Below are 17,485 nucleotides of genomic sequence, written 5' to 3' on the forward strand. Positions count from 1 at the left end.
AGATTCATGCTGAAGCAGTGCTGTGCAAAAAAATTAAAATAAAATCTCTTATTATTTTCAAACATTGCCCAATATGATAGAAAGCACTCTGCAAAAGAAAGTTAAGAGTGCAGAACATTTCAGTGAAATTCTTATAGGTTGGGTTTGAATTCTTGTGACTACCTTACACTGTTTGAGCAACTCCTCCTCCTGTCTTTCAGTGTACAGTCATCTCTCTGGTAGTCTACACCCTCTTTAACTTCCTGTACTTCAGTTAAAGCCCAGGGGAAGAAATCATGAGGTAATTTCTTCCTTAGGGATTTTTTTCCTCTTAGGTCAGCAAGCAAAGGCAGCCTGGTAAGTTGAAGAGCAGTGGTGAGTGTAATACAAAAAAAATGCTGGGATATTTTGAGAGGTCATTTGTGCACAGTTCTAAGTTGAATTCTCATGAATGTAAGGGCACAGCAGAAGTTATTTCCATGGCAATCATTGGAAAATAATGTATTCCCTATCACAGAAGCATATTTTTTTCAGAGGAAGATTTCAATTGCACCTAAGAATTTCAGACTTCTCAGATCAGTGGACGGGCCCAAGCTGCTGAATGGCATTGTGGTCAACAGTCAGTCCCTGATTGCTTCAGCAGCTCCTTCTACCCTCCCAGGGAAAAGCCTAACCAGGTTTGTGACTGGCAGGGACAAAACGAGATCTGGCATCAACATTTTGTGGATGCCTAACATCTAGCATTGATGGAGCCCATCAGAAAAGGATGTGTTTGGATTAGAAAACAACTACCACCAAAGGGTACAATCCTATGCAGGTTTCGACAGAAAAAAATCCTACATCTCCTAGCTTTCCCTAATCAGTCATGCTGGAAGATGCTGAGATCTGTAGGACTTGTTTTTGTCTAAGCAGGCATAGAATTGTACCCTAAATCATTCTATTTGCAAAAACTGAGTTACCTCAGTTTAAGAACCATCCATTAAATCCATAACAAACTGTGATAGTATTTACATGAAGAGGAAGTAAAGAGAGTAAGAATGCCATCTTAACATGCTTAGCCAGAAAAGTAGGTCTACAACTCTCAGCATGATCTGGCCAGCATGACGGGAATGGTAGGAGGTTTCTCTGCAGAAATAGGCACAGGAGAAATACTGTGTGTATTTTACAAAAATGTGGTCCAACAGGTGGGAACCATCAAGAGTGAGGTTTGTCCCCTACACCCACATGAGGACTTTACAAGGACCTTCTGCCTGAAGGGTAACTACTTCTGAGGAACAAATATTTTGGCTTTTTTCCTCTTTTTGCGTATAACTACAGGAAAGAAGAGGATTTATCCTTATTTTTTACTTTAAAGATGCTAATGGTATATTGCTGCTTAACATTTGATCTAAGTTGTAATTTTTTGTACTGCAAGCAACTGTTGAGAGCTTTTTCTTTTTCCTCTTGGCTAAAAAGAAACATTAAAACAAATGCATATTGCACAACATCTCCTTTCTCCTCTGCACACTCTCTCTTGTTTACCACAGATGGTGAGCTTACTTGCACAGTAGGTAGGAGAACCAAAACCCAATCTGGCAGCCTTCCACTGAGAGCTGTTTCTAGATGAGGCTATTGCTGGAGACCGGGGACTCTAGTATCGTTCACCACTCTACTGGCACTGGAACCACCAGCCTCCACTAGAAGCTGCCAATGTGCTCTATTTACTTTGGTTTTGTCCCAGAACTGAGATCCAAGCACTACATAAGAAGCATTTCTTTTCCTCCTTTTCTAACTACATAAACTCTGGTTGATTCAGTAGAAAAGCACAAGCAAAAAGAAGTGTTTTCACTTCATTTTATTGTTAAATACCACACTTTCCCTCCTCTAAAATAATTCAGCAAAAATGGTGTTTAGACACAAAAGTGAAACTGGAGGCTCACAGTATTTTCTAAAGAATTGGTAAAAAAGACTGAGTGAGGAATGACATGTGCACAATAAATATCTCTTGTAGAAAAGCCCTGAATGGATTTCCTGGGAGAGAAAATTAGAATTGTGAAAGGTTAAAAAAGAAAGAAAGGGAAACTAACTGGATAGTAGCAGGGAACTCATTCCCCAGCCTGGAGTAGGGATGGAGGACAGACACCTGCAAATGTCTAACACTTCATTTTACACAGAAGCAAAACCATCAACCACTCCCACTGCATTAGTCAGGAGGTTCCAAGTATTCCCTTCCACACCAAAACTGGAGAAACTGGAAATGTTGCTCAAGTTCAACTGAGTGCTCCAGAACCTATCTATCTCCTGTGGCTTCCTGCAATTTATCCCCACCACTCTCCAGTGTAAACACTGTCACCCTCTGTTTTTTCCAGTACCTGCCTCTAAACAAGAGTAATAATGAGGCACAACATGGAGTGTTTCCTCCCTCCCCGCATTGCCCAGTGATGCAAATGGTGGCAAGGTGAATTCCTGTACAGACATTTGAGTGAACCACAACTCCCAGTATCCACTGCACTATATCACACTCTTGGCTTTGACACTAGTAGATGGTAAGGGTGGCTTGGGAGGTGGCTAGGATTTCTCTTTCAAATTTTTTGGATTTGAAAAGCTTGTTTACGAGCTGGCAAGTTCTCATCCTGCTTGTACTTTAGTGCTCCAACTATCTTGGGTTTTGAGCTTGTGGTATCCTATATATTCCAGGCTTGCGATACTACTTCTGTTCATGTGAATGCAGCCTTTGTGTGAACAGAACAGTTTCAAGAAGCTGAAGGATTAAAAGTGCGTTTGTTAAACTGAAGCAACTCTTTGCATTAGCATGGCCCTGAAGGAAAGGAACCTGAAGAGAGTTGACATGAATGAACTGTAGAATCTTCCCATCCATATTTTGTTATAATTCCCTGTACAGCTTGCATGCTGGTAGCTATTCCTAGGCATTGTAAAGATGAACAGGAAGCATGCACATAAATTGTCTTGTATAACATCTTTAATCATTCATGTATTTGTGCTCTCTTCCATAGTTAATGAGCTTGCCTGCATTCATCCTCATTTCTGTTCCCCCTCTTGTTCAGTCAGTTTGTTGTGGTTTTGTGTATCTAATCCATCTGTCACTCGATTACAGCTATAGAGCACCTGTTATGGATTTCTAGAGTTTCATTCAAGCTGTTGAGGAGTTATTCACAAATTGGCCCTTGTCAGCTTGTCATCAGATTGAGTGCTCTTTGGTGAATTCTTTTGGGTACACACATTAATGAACAGAGGAAAGTGCTGCTTCTAAATTAAATAGCTTCATTTTCCTCCCCATTTCTTAAAGGACTATTAACAGGCTGTAAGTTACCTGTGGGTGATAAACTTGTATTGAAATGTCTTTTTTCCATTCTGAGTAGTGTGCATGATTAACCACAATGAAAGCAACATGGAGCAGTAATGGCGTAGTTAGGCAGTTTGTGGCCCTCCTGATATTTTGGCCACTGACTCCCATCAATCTTAGCCAATACAGCTAATAGTGAAAGATGATAGGAGCTATAAACAAAAACATCTGGTAGGCACCCTAAGTAAAAGGGTGTTGTCATAAAAGGGCCTTCCCTTAAAGGTTCTAATATTTGTGGCTTCTCCCACAAAATTGAGCAAAAAAATAAACTGTAAAATAAAAAAAATAAACTGATAAATGTACATAAAATTTATTGAGGACTTTCAAAGAAATACTTCAGCAGGCAAAAATATCATAATGCAAAACATAAATGTATTTCAGTAACTTAAAAAATGCACAGAGCATTCCTAATTTTGAGGGGTGTGTGAGAAGCGCTGGATTGTTCCCCATTCTGAAAGTCCTGCTGGTTTGTGCTGACCAGGGTAGGAGAATTTGCCTCATTTGTCTGCCTTTCTATAGGAATGCCGTATTTCAGGGCCTATCAATATCTACTGCTGGCAGTCAATTATGCCCACAGAGCTTTTGGTAGCTATAACTTAGGACCTACACAGTGCATGTCCCCTTCAGCAGACCTTCTATATACCACTGAAGGGACACTTCCACCCCATCCTAAGTACTTTTGGACTGTCATGCAGCAGAGCAGGACTGTGATGTTATTTATACCTTGGGAAGGTACTGTTGCTGACCTGGAATTTTTTTACTTTTGCTTTTTTTTTTCTGACTGCTGGATTGCTCTATATTGCTCAAATTACTTATTTCTATGCCATTAGCCAAGGCTTTCCTAACCTGGTGCCTTCCAGATGATTTGACTTTCAACTCCCATCAACCCCAGCAAGTGTGATCAATGGTTAGGAATCCTAAGAATCATAGCCCTGGACGTCTAAAGAGTACAAGTTTGGGGAAGACTAGTTAGCCACTTTGAATTTCCTTGTAGGGTAACATCATGATTTAAATTTCTGATATGTGTTTGAGGGTATAGACCTAACAATTGCATCTCAATTGTGAAAGCCACTAAATTCCAAGTGTCCAATCATCTGATGCAGGTTTGGAGGGGCAGCAGAAGAAAACTTTGCCTCCATATCTTTCTGCCTTGCAGATTGCATTGCATGTTTACAGTTAATAACAATAGCATGAGATGAGACTGTAGCAAGAGTTTCTATAAATGTTTCTTATTTATAGTAGAAAATTATAACCACCTTTAAGAAGTGATATAAATAACTTAATGTGTAGCAAAGCTAGTGCCTCATGATAATGGGATAGCTGGGGGAAAACTGCAAGGAAAAGAGCTGAAAGAAACTAACGTTTCTTTACTCCTAAAGGTTTTTGTTCAGTTCTGGAAGAAAATCCCAATAAAACAGACAAGCAGTGACAGAAGCTGCCCCACATGAGTATCCTTGAACAAAAGTACATCCAAGCACCAAATTCAATATTGGACAAGTCATTCTGCTTGATATACCTGCAAGATGTGAGTTGCAGAACGCACATTATACAGATGCATTGCCAAGCAGTAATGAAGCTTTACACAGACCCACAGCAAACACAGCCTAGCCTCATTAAGTTCTGTAAAAGGAAGTGAAGCTGAAAAATTGAAGAAACCAAAAAGAATTCTAACAAGCCTAATGAGGATGTCACTTAACAAGCAAAGCAATTGATGGATACAGAGAAGTGCTAGGGAAGGGGTCCAAGCTTTACGAAGAACATAGTGCTGAGCCAAAGGTCTGGGTTTCATTTTGACAGCTGTGATTTTTTTGGGGGGGGGGGCTAAAATTCTCTCAAGGCATTGATCCTATGCTTTATCTGCTTACAGCCACTATTCTACCCACTCCCATTGTTCCTATTTTGGTAGCATTACTGCTCCACTTCATTTCTGCTTAAATGATTCCAGCCAGTCAGGGACCATGTACTGCACATGGGGAAATCTCAAGACTATGTAAACAGCCAGCTTTAGCTGATGGATAAATGGAGCTCAAGAGACAACAATACTTCCTATACTTGTCACATGGAATTATTGCTGACTAGCTAGGATCATTATTTTTTTCAGTCTTTTCTGGTTCTTATAAACATTCTCATGACATCCCCTGTTTCAGCTCTAGACCATTTAATTTCCCAAATGGTCTATTAAGCAAGCTGGAAAATAGGGATGAGTATGTATTGAAAATGGTGCACCAAGTTGTGCCTTGTTAAGAGCAAATGTGAATAAGAATAAATGAGTTTTGACTTCTCTTCAAGATACTTGGCCTTAAAATTGCATTCAAATATTTTGGGACTTAAAAGTTTCCAAGGATCTGGCCAATGTGAATGCACCATGGCAAGTGTACAACTGGCTGGCAGCAGGCTGGCACACCTATTAAACATCAGATTCTTGGATATATAAGTGCTGCTTGGCATTTTCCAGCAGAATTTTGATCTAACCTAAACCAGACTAACCAGACAATCCCTTCCAGTATTTTTTCCAATACTGTGGCGAGTTCTGTTTACTAGGAAGTTAATAGGTAAACCATATCACTCTGCTAATTCTTTTGATCTGTTCAGTTTTGACCATTCATTGGAAGAGTTGTAAAAAGAAAAGGCAGAGAGAGGATGACTTCATCCTTTTTCTTAAAGGGATGTTTAATGACAATAGAACAAAACCATAAAGGCCTCCCTCAGTTTTCAGACTCTCTGCAAACAGCTACTGGAAGCCCCAAAGCATGAAGTCCTGCCTATGTCCTCTGGGGGTGGGGGATGGTTCAGAAGCATCTGCCCCGGGGAAGCTAAGGTGGCTGCAGTTTCCTTGAGTGCATTGGATCAGTTTCATGTCAGTTGTGGCTCTATCTGGAGAAGACAGACTTTGCCTCAGTTATCCATGCACTGGTGATGTCTGGGATGGAATACTATATTGTGCTATGCACAAAGCTACTTTTGAGGTTTGCTTGGAAACTTCAGCTCATGCAGAATGTAGTGGCCTTAGTGTAGTGGTAATAGGACAGTCAGGTAAAATATTGCCTATGCTGTACCAGCTGCACTGATTACCTGCTCATTTCACAGCCCAATTTAAAGTGCTGGTTTTAACCTTTAAAGCTTTAAACAGTTTGAGAACAAAATAACTTGAAGGAACCCCTTCATGCATATCAGACTTTTAACTCTTTGAGAACAGGGACAGAGGCCTTTCTTCCTTGGCAACTTTGAGGGGAAGCTTTGAGAAGATTTTAAAATTATGAAAAGGGGACTTTTTCTCATTGGCTCCAATGAGAATGGGTTGCCACTAAAGGTCTATCAGGCCCCAATGTTGTAGTCTTTTGGGAAGGCTCTGGAAGCTTTATTTATGCCAACCTTCCCATACTTTCACTTTAATATTGTTGTGTTTATGACAATATACTATATTGCTGTATGTCATTTGGGAAGAGCAGCATCATCAAGACCAAAGAGCTGTCAAAGAAATTATAGGATAAAGTTGTGCAGGGACAACTACAGGGTTGGTTTATAAATAAAATCCAAAAGTATGAACATCCCTTGAAGCACTGTTAAATCTATTACTGCAAAATGGAAATAATATGTTAACTGTGCCTCTGCCTGGAGAAGATAATCCACCAAAAACATTGACTGGATAGGGAGGGCCTTAGTCAGTACAGCAACTGAGAAGCCAGTCATAAATCTGAAGATGCTGAAGGGATCTGTAGCTGAAATGGGAGACACAGTGTATGGGGCAACCATCACCTGGATGCATCACAAAGCTAGACTTTATGGAAGAATGGCAAGAAGAAAGCCATTGCTGACCCAGACTCATATCAAAGCCTGTTTCAAGATGGTAAAAAAGTATGTGGTCTGATGAGTCAAAAATGGAACTTTCTGGTCTTTCTAGAAAATTCTTTGTGCAGTGCAAAGCCAACAGTGTTCATTGCCCTGAGAACACAATCCCCAAAGTGAAACATCATGGTTGCAGTGCCAAGATCATAGGAATGCCTTTCTTGACCAGGACTGGGAAACTAGTCAGGACTGAGGGCAAGTACAAGACATTTGTAGAGGAAAGACTGTTACGGTCTGCAATAGATCTGGGACTGGGGAAGAAGTTCATCTTCCAACAGGACAATAGTCCTGGAGTGGTTTAAAGACAATCTGAACATCTTCCAATGACCAGTCAAAGCCTAGATCTCAATTTGACTGGTAATCAGTGGTGAGACCTGAAAGTTGCTGTTCACCAACAGTTCCCATGCAATGACAGATGTGGGACATTTTTTCCAGAAAGAATGGACAAACATTGAAGTATCCAGATGCACAAAGCTGATAAAGAAAATTCACAGCTGTAAATGCTATCAAGTATTGATGAGGGGGTGGGGGGTGATGAATGGAACTAACCATTCAGCTTATTGGTTCCACTTGTTTATGGAACCAACAAGTTCTTTGCTTTTTAACTTTTGTGCAACAGTAAACATCTTTTACTTTCACATTTGTTGAGTATCTTGTGTTCATCAAGTGGTAACACTATCCATTAAACCAATTTCAGTTCTAGGCTGTAACACATCAAAACATGGAAAAGTCAGGGGCAATTAATATTTCTATAAGCCACTGTAATTACTAAGTCTGCAAAGTTGTAACTGTTTCCAAGGGTCAATAATAACTGAAATCACTGTGATTTATTTCTGAGTTGAGAAGTACTGGATCATGTAATTCATTGATTTAACATGTTGATTCATGAGGCAATTCCCATGTTCTTGTCATTCCCTGCACATAACTGTTTGCCAGTTGTTTGGATGATTCTGTGACCTTCTGGTTTAATTTCTGTGTCTGCAGAACACTTTTGCCAAGTTTCTTTTAGAGCAAGGATATTGCAATATTTACTTATAAAGTGAAGGAACTTATAACATATGAATTTCTGCTATTCTGTTATTCACTGTGCAACCTAGAGGTTAAGTAGCAGGAAAGGAAGTGTTCTTTGTGTAGTGCCTGGATCTCACAATATGGAAATGTTGTTCATTGTAAATTAAAGTGTTCACAATACATTTAATATAAACTGCACAATTAATATATTTAACCATTAAGGGGGAATACTAATGAGGTCTCAGAGTTGGCTTTTCTGTGCAGTGATCACAGACATCTCTTTCTCTGACCACAGCCCAAGCACAATGATCACTCCTCTGGGATGGCCCATCCCTTCCCTGTTTCTCCACCCAGAAACCCTCCCAAATGATCCCTCCTTCCTTCTTGGAACTGGCATGCTGAGGCTCTTGTACTTGAGCTGATGTACTCTCCCCAGCATGCCCCTCTCACTCCTGATGGTGACTGCAAAGGTGCTCAGCTCCTGGAGCAGGTTGGAGAATGCTGGAGCAGGTTGGAGAATGCTGGGGCTAACTTTCATGAGGCCACCAGCCAGACCTGCTCAGGGACAGGATGGTGTTCTCAGGAGAGCTTGCCACAATCATGCCCATGCCATCACTGGAATCTGGACTTGGGGGAAGGTCCAAATAGCAAGAGGGCCACAGAACAAAGCCTTGAGGGCTGCATGTTGGACCACCCTGATCTAAAAAGAGAGCTAAGTGCTGCACAGGAAAGAAAAGAAATAGCTAATCTTGCCTGCAAGCTTACAATATTAGGACTGGAAGTGATCTCTGCCTATGACAAACAATGGCCCAGTATACCGATCATCAAAGATGCTGTGACACTTAACTGTGATAGTTTTGGGGCACTTGAGATGTACAAATTCACATATCAGTCTTAATGCTGGCTTTATCTATTTTTTTAAAAAGTAGCTTTGATAGTTTAGTTTCTAGAACTTTGCCTCATGAAAGAGATTCCACCTTGCACTGACACAAGCTGGTACCAAAAAGCAATAAAAAGATCTCCAATTGGAAACAACAGACTCCCATTAACCAAATCTCTCTTTAGGATAGGTCAGAATGCACATGTCCTTTTTAAGGAAAGGAAAGTGTTTGGGGAGTTTGGCTGATGACCCAACACCTGACCCTTGCCCATTGGGCTTAAGGGGGTTGACTAGGGTCAAGTAGGCAATGAGTGCCTCATTCTTCATCTCTTTTCTTCATTTTTTCTTTTGTGCTCATGGTTATTTATAGGTACTTTAGACTACGTTATGATCTTCCAGCTTTGCTTTTTTCTTTCTTATTTAGAACATTTAAAGTGTTGGAGAATGGAGTACTATTAAAAGGGAAAGAAAGGGAAATTCTACTGGTTGAATTATTCTGTTACAGCACAGCACCAGCTAGAATTTAAATAGCAGAAAATTAGGAAAAGAAATGTTTTTTGTGTAGAACTGGGATCTCAAGTCTCTTTTTTCTCCCAAGGCATTTTCATGTGGGAGGGGTGTTAATAGTGAGGATAATAAGCCATTAATTTTGATCTATAATAAAGGTTTGCATATTATCACAAATCCACTATTACTGTAGTTATGCCACTGTACTACCTTGTGCTTGGTTGATAAAAGGTATAGAAAGGCAGAAATATACTACCCAGGGAGAAAAACCTGTGTGAAGGATGGATTTTTCTTCTCACAATGAAAATGGAAGCAGAAACCTCAAAAAAGGCCAATGTCCTTCCTGCAACTATTAACTCTTCCTGGTACCAAATGTTCACTGTCCTATTTACTACACTGAAAACAATATTCAATAGGTTATAAAATAAAGCTTATTTTAGCAATTCAATATGTTTGCACCATTTCATGCATTTTCTGTATCTTAAGGAACAATAAGATCCTTTTAACCATGAATCACACAACAGGCTCTGAAATTGCCTGACCGTAAGGTAGTAATTAATGTGTCAAGATAAACCGCAGAACCAAGAACAAACATTATTTTAGAGCAGATAAAGAAACAAAGCATTGTATATTCTTGTAGCTTCAAGAATCTATCACTGTATTTCTTTGCTTTTCTCTTCCTTCTCCGTTCCTTACCCCTTTTATTCCTCTTAGACCATGAACTTATGGGCAGGACCCTCTTATCCTTTAATTTATGTACAGCAGTTAGAAAATTGTAAGCATGATAGAATGACTAAGATAATGGAAATAATTATGATGATTATTTTGCTAGTAGCTTTCAGTTCAACATAGTTAGCAAATCCTCATTCATGAGCTTCTATATACTCTGAGGGGTATTGGACCTGAAATGGGGATTCCTGAATTCAAAGCTCTACTCCTGATTTCATAGCTCTACTGACTTTAGGACAGTTACTATCACCCTGACACTGCCTCACAGGAATGTTGTGAGGACAAAATGCAGAGGCAGAACATACACAGCTTTTTGGAGGAAAGGCAGGATTAAAATGCAATACATAAATGGTCCGAATCTTTTAAAACACATTTGTAGTATGCAGGCAATAAAAAAGGCAATTCTTAATGGGGATTCCTCTAATACTGTAATGTAGAGCCATTTTGAACCTTCATGAGGAAACATGCATGAGGAAGTGGGCTAACCCCTCTCCTCCCAGTGTGTTTCTCTTGCTGTCCACACAAGAAGTCTGAGGTTCTGAAGAAGAGACCCTCCTGTATCTGTGGAGGGGCCCCTTTTCAGGAAGTTACTTTCCACAAGTGGAGGGAGATGACTACAACAACAGAGCAGGATGGAAACAGTGTTCCACAGATGCTGAATAGGGTGAGTGTCTAAGGAATAGCTAAAAATATATTTTTACTAGAAAATGCAATATAGAGCTAGGTCCTCTAACTAGAGTCAACTACTTCCAATAACATTCACCTAACACACCCATAGTTCTTCCCAAACTGTTTCTGGGAGGCTGGTTTTCTTCCTACAATGATTAATTCTGCCATCCATGATTTCATCCCCCTTGACATATACATAAACTATTTTCAATTCATTGCTGGCAGTATCTTTTGCATAAATGCATATTTATTTTCCCATACTGATTTCAGTATAATGTTATGTGGGGACAAGCATGTCATAATAAACTGTTGGTTTGAGCACCACCTGAAAGGGTTTTCCCTTTTCATTTTTTATTGAGTGTGTGTGCTCATTGATGTTACTCCTTCCCATCTCCAAGCCTGTTCTCACAATATTTACCTGAAAAGTCCCTGAAAACATTGAGTACCTGGAAACAGACCTCGTTATCTTGATGCTGAATGCCTCTATACCTTCATGGTGCGATGAACATGCCTCCCTGAAATGAACGATACTGTAATTACTCTCTCCCTTCCTCTTCACTCTCATACCAGACTGTAGGAATAACAATATTAGGAACAGTTTGCAGCAGTTAGGGGAGCTGGCTCAAGGGCTCATGGGGGTGTGGGGAGGACATGGTGCTGCACTTTTGGATTGCACACACAGAATGTCCATTGGAACAAGACAGCCTGTGCAACAGCCAGTAGTGCTGAGCAATCTGTGAGGGATAAGCAAAAGGCTGTCTTGCCCTCTGCCGGTAGTGTAAATTCATGATTGTTAGATGCAGCATTTTGGTCCATGCTTTAGGGGAACTGAGTTATCTTTTTTGCTGCTCACCACCTAGCAGCTGGCAGTGAAGAGCATCATAACTGCATGGCCATTGCATTTGTCCCATGTGATCAGTGATGATACTCCAGCAGACTTCAAGGAAGCATTCAGTCTTATTTTTTTATGCCTTAGGCTTGCATTTCACAGCACTTCCTGCTACGAAGTGTTCTTTGGGCCTTTTACTTCCAAAAAAAAAAAAAAAGAAAAGTATCTGAAAAGTATCTAAGCTGGAAAAGTATCTGAGCACAAGTGATTTGTAGTTGAAATTAAACAATTCTGTTGAAGAAACACAATTTGGAAATAAATGGTGAAGTTTTAGCAAAGCTGGAAGGCAGAAAAATCTCAAATTGTATTTTTTAGCCCCAACCTTCCACCAAAATGCTTACAGTAGCACAAACATTCCCTTCCCTGACCTTATAATCAATTAAAAAAAAATTACACACACACAAAAACCCCTGTGTGAGGTAGAGGTAGGCTGAGATATAGAGATGTATTCTGTGTTATCCAGTGAACCTTGTGGCTGAGTGAAGATTTAAACATGGGTAATTCTAATCACTGGGTCATGCTGGCTCTTTCTTCTGTTGTGTCTGTAGCTAAAAAAAAAAATCAGAGTGATCAGACAGGAAAAAATGCTCCCATGTAGGTGAAAAGCAGACAGTTTTATTTAATGTAAAGTAACAAAAGAAGATTCATGTGGCATCAATATATAGTAATTTCTCCTAGGCCTAAATGCATTTGCTAGGAATGCAGGTCTGTTTTGTTCAGCTAAGCAAAACCTGGAAATGTTAACTATCCAAAACTGTATTTTGTGGTTTCCACTTAGGATTTCATTGACCAGAATTGATTAGAAAGATACTACTGCAACATTTATTTATTTATTTATTTATTTATTTATTTATTTATTTAGGGAACTTCTATGCTGCCCCATTCGCCGAAGCCTTGGGGCGGCTCACAAACATAAATAAATAACATCCTATAAAACAATATAAATTAAGTCGCCTGGCCAAAGAATAAAATAAATAAATAATGTTAACAATTAAAATAACATTTGAATAAAAAGGTCTTCGCCTGGCGCCGAAAAACAAATAATGACGGCGCCAGGCAGACCTCTCTGGGGAGCGCATTCCATAGATTGGGCGCCACCATAGAGAAGGCCCTACTCTGAGTACTTACCCTCCTAATTTCCTTCACGGAGGGTTCCCAGAGAAGGGCCTCTCCCACTGATCTCAAGGGGCGGGAGGGCATATATGGAAGTAAGTGCTCCTTCAGGTAACCAGGACCCAAGCCGTTAAGGGCTTTATAGGTCATCACCAACACCTTGAATTGGGCCCGGACTTCAATGGGAAGCCAGTGAAGCTGACAGAGAACTGGAGTCATGTGAACATAACGCTAGTCCCCGTCAGCAGCCTGGCAGCTCTATTTTGCACCAATTGAAGTATCCGGACCATCTTCAAGGGCAGCCCCATGTAGAGTGCATTACAGAAGTCAAGTCGGGAAGTCACCAACATGTGTGTCACTGTCGCCAGGCAGTCGTTCTCCAGGTAGGGGCGCAGCTGATGGATATGCTGAAGCTGAAAGAAAGCGCTCCTTGCCACCGCTGTCACCTGAGCTTCAAGTGAAAGCTCTGGGTTGAGGAGCACTTCCAAGCTGCAGACCTTGTCCCTAAGAGGGAGTGCAACCCCATTCAGGACTAGGTTCAATTCACCTTCCCCGAAGCCCGATCCGCCAACCAACAGGACCTCTGTCTTGTCTGGATTGAGCTTCAGTTTGGAAAATCTTAGCATAACATTTATAAAGAATCAAGTCTAAAAGTTATTTATTCAGAAGTGTCTTGAGGAATTACAGTTTTATTCTTTTAGAACTCTAAGGTTGTAACTCAGGGAACATTGTGAAAGAGAGAGAGCAAAGGGTGCTGTTGCCTGTTTTATTACTATGGTGTAAGACATCCTTTTGCTTCTTGAAATCTTGCCTCAGGGCTGATTTACATATTGCAGTTTTAACATGTGCATGGTAGAGATTTAGGATACATCCACTTGTACACTGTAATTTGTGATGCAAATTTATGTGCATTGCAAATAAACACTGCAGATAGCTGTATTAAACGTATTGAGAAGACACCAATGGTGAAATAAACACAGATACATTATAACTCGCACACAATTTTGTAATATATATGTATTAAAACTCTCATGTGTGAAGTAGCAGGTACATGAGCTCACTTCAATGCTCACTTCAAAAGAGATCAAAACCTTGGTGAACATTTCAAGCAGATGCTCACAAAGGCTTAATATTTTGCAAGAGTTCAGTCTGAGTTCAGTCTTGCAAAAAAGCACTCAAAATGCTTCCCACTATTTTATCTCCTTTTTTCTGGTTCCAAGGCTCAAAAATTCCTCCTGAAGGAGGCAACAGTGACAGGCACTCCTCAGACCCCACTGGAATGTCCCTTTCGCCTAGAGATTCTAGGTTTACTAATCTTTTCTAAAGTAAGAAAAAGGAGACTTGGTTTGAGGCATGGAGATCACCCACTATCCTTCCCTTGCTGTGGATTTTGCCCACTATTTGTTCCTGGAAGATAACAAAGCAATAAAACGCTTGCTGGAAACCCTTCTAGTTGGTGTTCCTAAATAGTTTATGATAACATGGAAAAGAATTCAAGCATACACCCTGTAAACATGTTATCCTGATAATTCGACCAAAAAATTATTTCTGCATTAGCCTTGTGGCATTCAACAACCAATTACACATGGTTCAGTGTTCAGTAGGAATGTACCAAAAGGAAAAAAAACAACAACAACAGACACACTTCTAGTTTAATTGCACTCCAGTTAAGCCAAATTGTTCTGTTTTCGGTGACTTATTATAGCTCTTTGCTGAAACTAAGCTAATCATGTAATCATTGCTAGGGCTACCATGTGGCTCATTCTTGATAACATTGCATAGTTTTTATATATGTGAAGCATCTGATGACTGTTCTTCCCTTTGGAAAAACTGGTATTCAATATTTGTAGATCTGACTTCTGAATATTTTGTGTGATACCTTCCCAGTGGCCTGGCCTAAACATTCTATGCTAGATACCCTTGATATATTAATTTATAAAATGTTCTCCAAAGTGAAAGATTAAACATGACTTTTTTCATCCCAGCCATCCCAAGGACAGCCCTGGATGCAACCTGAAACCAACCCAGCATCCTAGAAATATCATTTGAATACCTGTGGTCTCCTTGCACATTTCTTGTTACTGATGATTTCAAACAGTGAGCTCCTAGCAGAACCACTCAGAAAGCACTGTGCAGTTATTCTGCCTTAATGGGTTCTTGGGGTAAGGAGAAAGAAGAAGCAATGGGAAAATATGGGAGGCTATGAGTGGAAGATATCATTTTCTAAAGTCCCTGAAAAATTCTGTGAATGAGGCAGGCAGATGAGTAATAAAAAACTTGTCTGGAAGCACATCAAGAGTGTGGCTAAATGCAGACTCCATGGCTTGGCACCAGCACAGTATTTTTCCTTCCTGATCACTGCATGCTTGCTTTGTTTGATGAAGGGTCCTGGAGAACCTGACAGCTTGTACATTTATGACTGGTGGATTGGCCTACTACAGGTATTGCTCCCTTCCAGCAACTGTATTAACAACTCAGGCTTTTGATACTAGTGTATAAAATCCTAAGTAGTTTAGAGCCAGGATGCTTAAAATAGTGTCTTCTCCCTTATCAGTTTGAGGTTACTGAGGTCACCAGAAAGGACGGTTTTCACAGGATGGGTTTCACAGGACCTATGGCTTGCTTAGAGTCCATCCAGATTACAGGCTTCAGTGTGGTGGTTGCTTTTCCATGGAACTCCCTGCCTCTGGTGGTTAGGCAGGCACCACCCTTGTGTTGTTTTCACCAGCCGTGGTTTTATTCATTTTGTTTTAAGAAAAATGTGATGCCTTATTTTCATCTTTTATTTCACATCACCCTGAGATCAGTTTAAATGTGGGGAGGTATATAAATGTTGGAAATAAATACATTACCCAAATAGGGTTGTTAACATTTTTATTGAAGCCTTAATCCATTCCTGTGGATCATAAATAATTCTGTCCCACAGCCCTGACTACTTCCTAGACAGATTGGACATTAAAAATAAACGATAGCACCTCTACCTGTTGTGAGACAGCAGATTAAATGTCATATGTCCAGCCTCTTGAAAAGCAGGTTACTTGGCTTCTTCTGAACACAAGGAAAAGTTGCAAATACCTTTAGGCTGCTAGTGAGATCACAGCACTAGCATTATATTAAGACTTGTTCCTACCTGTCGAAATCTGCTTGTCTGCAGTAACTTTGTTCCCTGAAACAGACTTCCAAAATGTGAAGAGATGAATGCCCTGGGATTGGGCTAGAAACTGCAGCTGTCTTGTCACTATTCCTGTCAAGAATAAATATGCTTGGGCACCTGCTAAGGGCCCATACTCCAGCAAGGGTGGAGCACAGGCAAGAATTCTTTGGACTTTCCGTACTTCTTGAAATCGCCAGTCCAGAAAATGGCAGAGAGAAAGCAGAGCAGTAGATGCCACTGCCTTCTTGCCTATTGATTCTTCACCTGTCAGACAAGTGGGCAGTAGATATCAATGATGAAAAAAAGTACATGGAGCAGTATCTTCTGGTACAATTGCAGTGAGAAGATGGATTCACTCTGAGAAAGGGTGTCTTAATCAGAAACCTGAAGCCAGCACTGCTATCACATCAGAGCATGGAAACAAAGTGAAGGAGAAGGGTGGCTTGGCTCAGTGTATTGATCAAAACAAACTAGAGAGCCAGACACAAGTAAACATAGTGCTAATCAGCAAATCTAGAAATAAAAGGAAAGAAACAGAACAAAGATAATTTGTGAAAGGCGTGGAATACCCAGTTAAGGGCAGATGAAGTTAAAAATCTCATGTGTGGTGTGATTCACTGCCATTGTGTTTAAAATAGAAAATGACTGAAGGTAATACAGCTGCCTAACCATTCAGCTGTGTAAGAAAAAGGCTGATGGGTCAGTTCTCAAGGAGCAGCCCTGTGGAGGAAGCTACATGGTGAAAGTAAGGCATTAGCCAGAACAAGCATGTTGACAGATGCTGATTCATGGCACTGATTTGCATGAATATAGCAGATTGTTTCCTTGGCCACTCCACATTAGCAAGCCCTCACTAAGAAATTATATTTTTCAATGTTATTACATCAGCTCCTATCTTTTCTTTTAGCATTCATTATTTAGAAGATTTATTTATCATCTCAGCAACAAAAACTTAATACGGGTTGCATAGTAAAATTGAGCAACGATAAAAACCTCTTAAATTCTAAAGTTTTCATTACAATTTATTTATATTTATTATATCCTGCCTTTTTCTTTTAAACAGCTCAGTGGCTAATGTCATTTTCCTCTTCCTGCTCCCAAATTTATCCCCATAATGATTTATCTGCACAACCTGTGGGGTAGAGGTTGGAGTTAGAGTCTGATACTGGTTCTAAGTCAGCCAGTTGGCTTCATAGCTGAATGGGGACAAGAACTCATCTTCTGAGTCCCAAGCTCCATGCTCTTACCCACTACACTCCTTGACTCTCTAGAGTTTGATGGGCACTCTTCTTTGGATAAGACATTTGTTGAGTCTTGTAGACCTCATTAGTGGATAGGATCAGCAGGGAAAGACTTTTAGAAGAA

Source organism: Varanus komodoensis, unplaced genomic scaffold (assembly GCF_004798865.1).
Source record: "Varanus komodoensis strain SLA01 unplaced genomic scaffold, ASM479886v1 scaffold14_1, whole genome shotgun sequence".
Taxonomy (NCBI): Eukaryota; Metazoa; Chordata; class Lepidosauria; order Squamata; family Varanidae; genus Varanus; species Varanus komodoensis.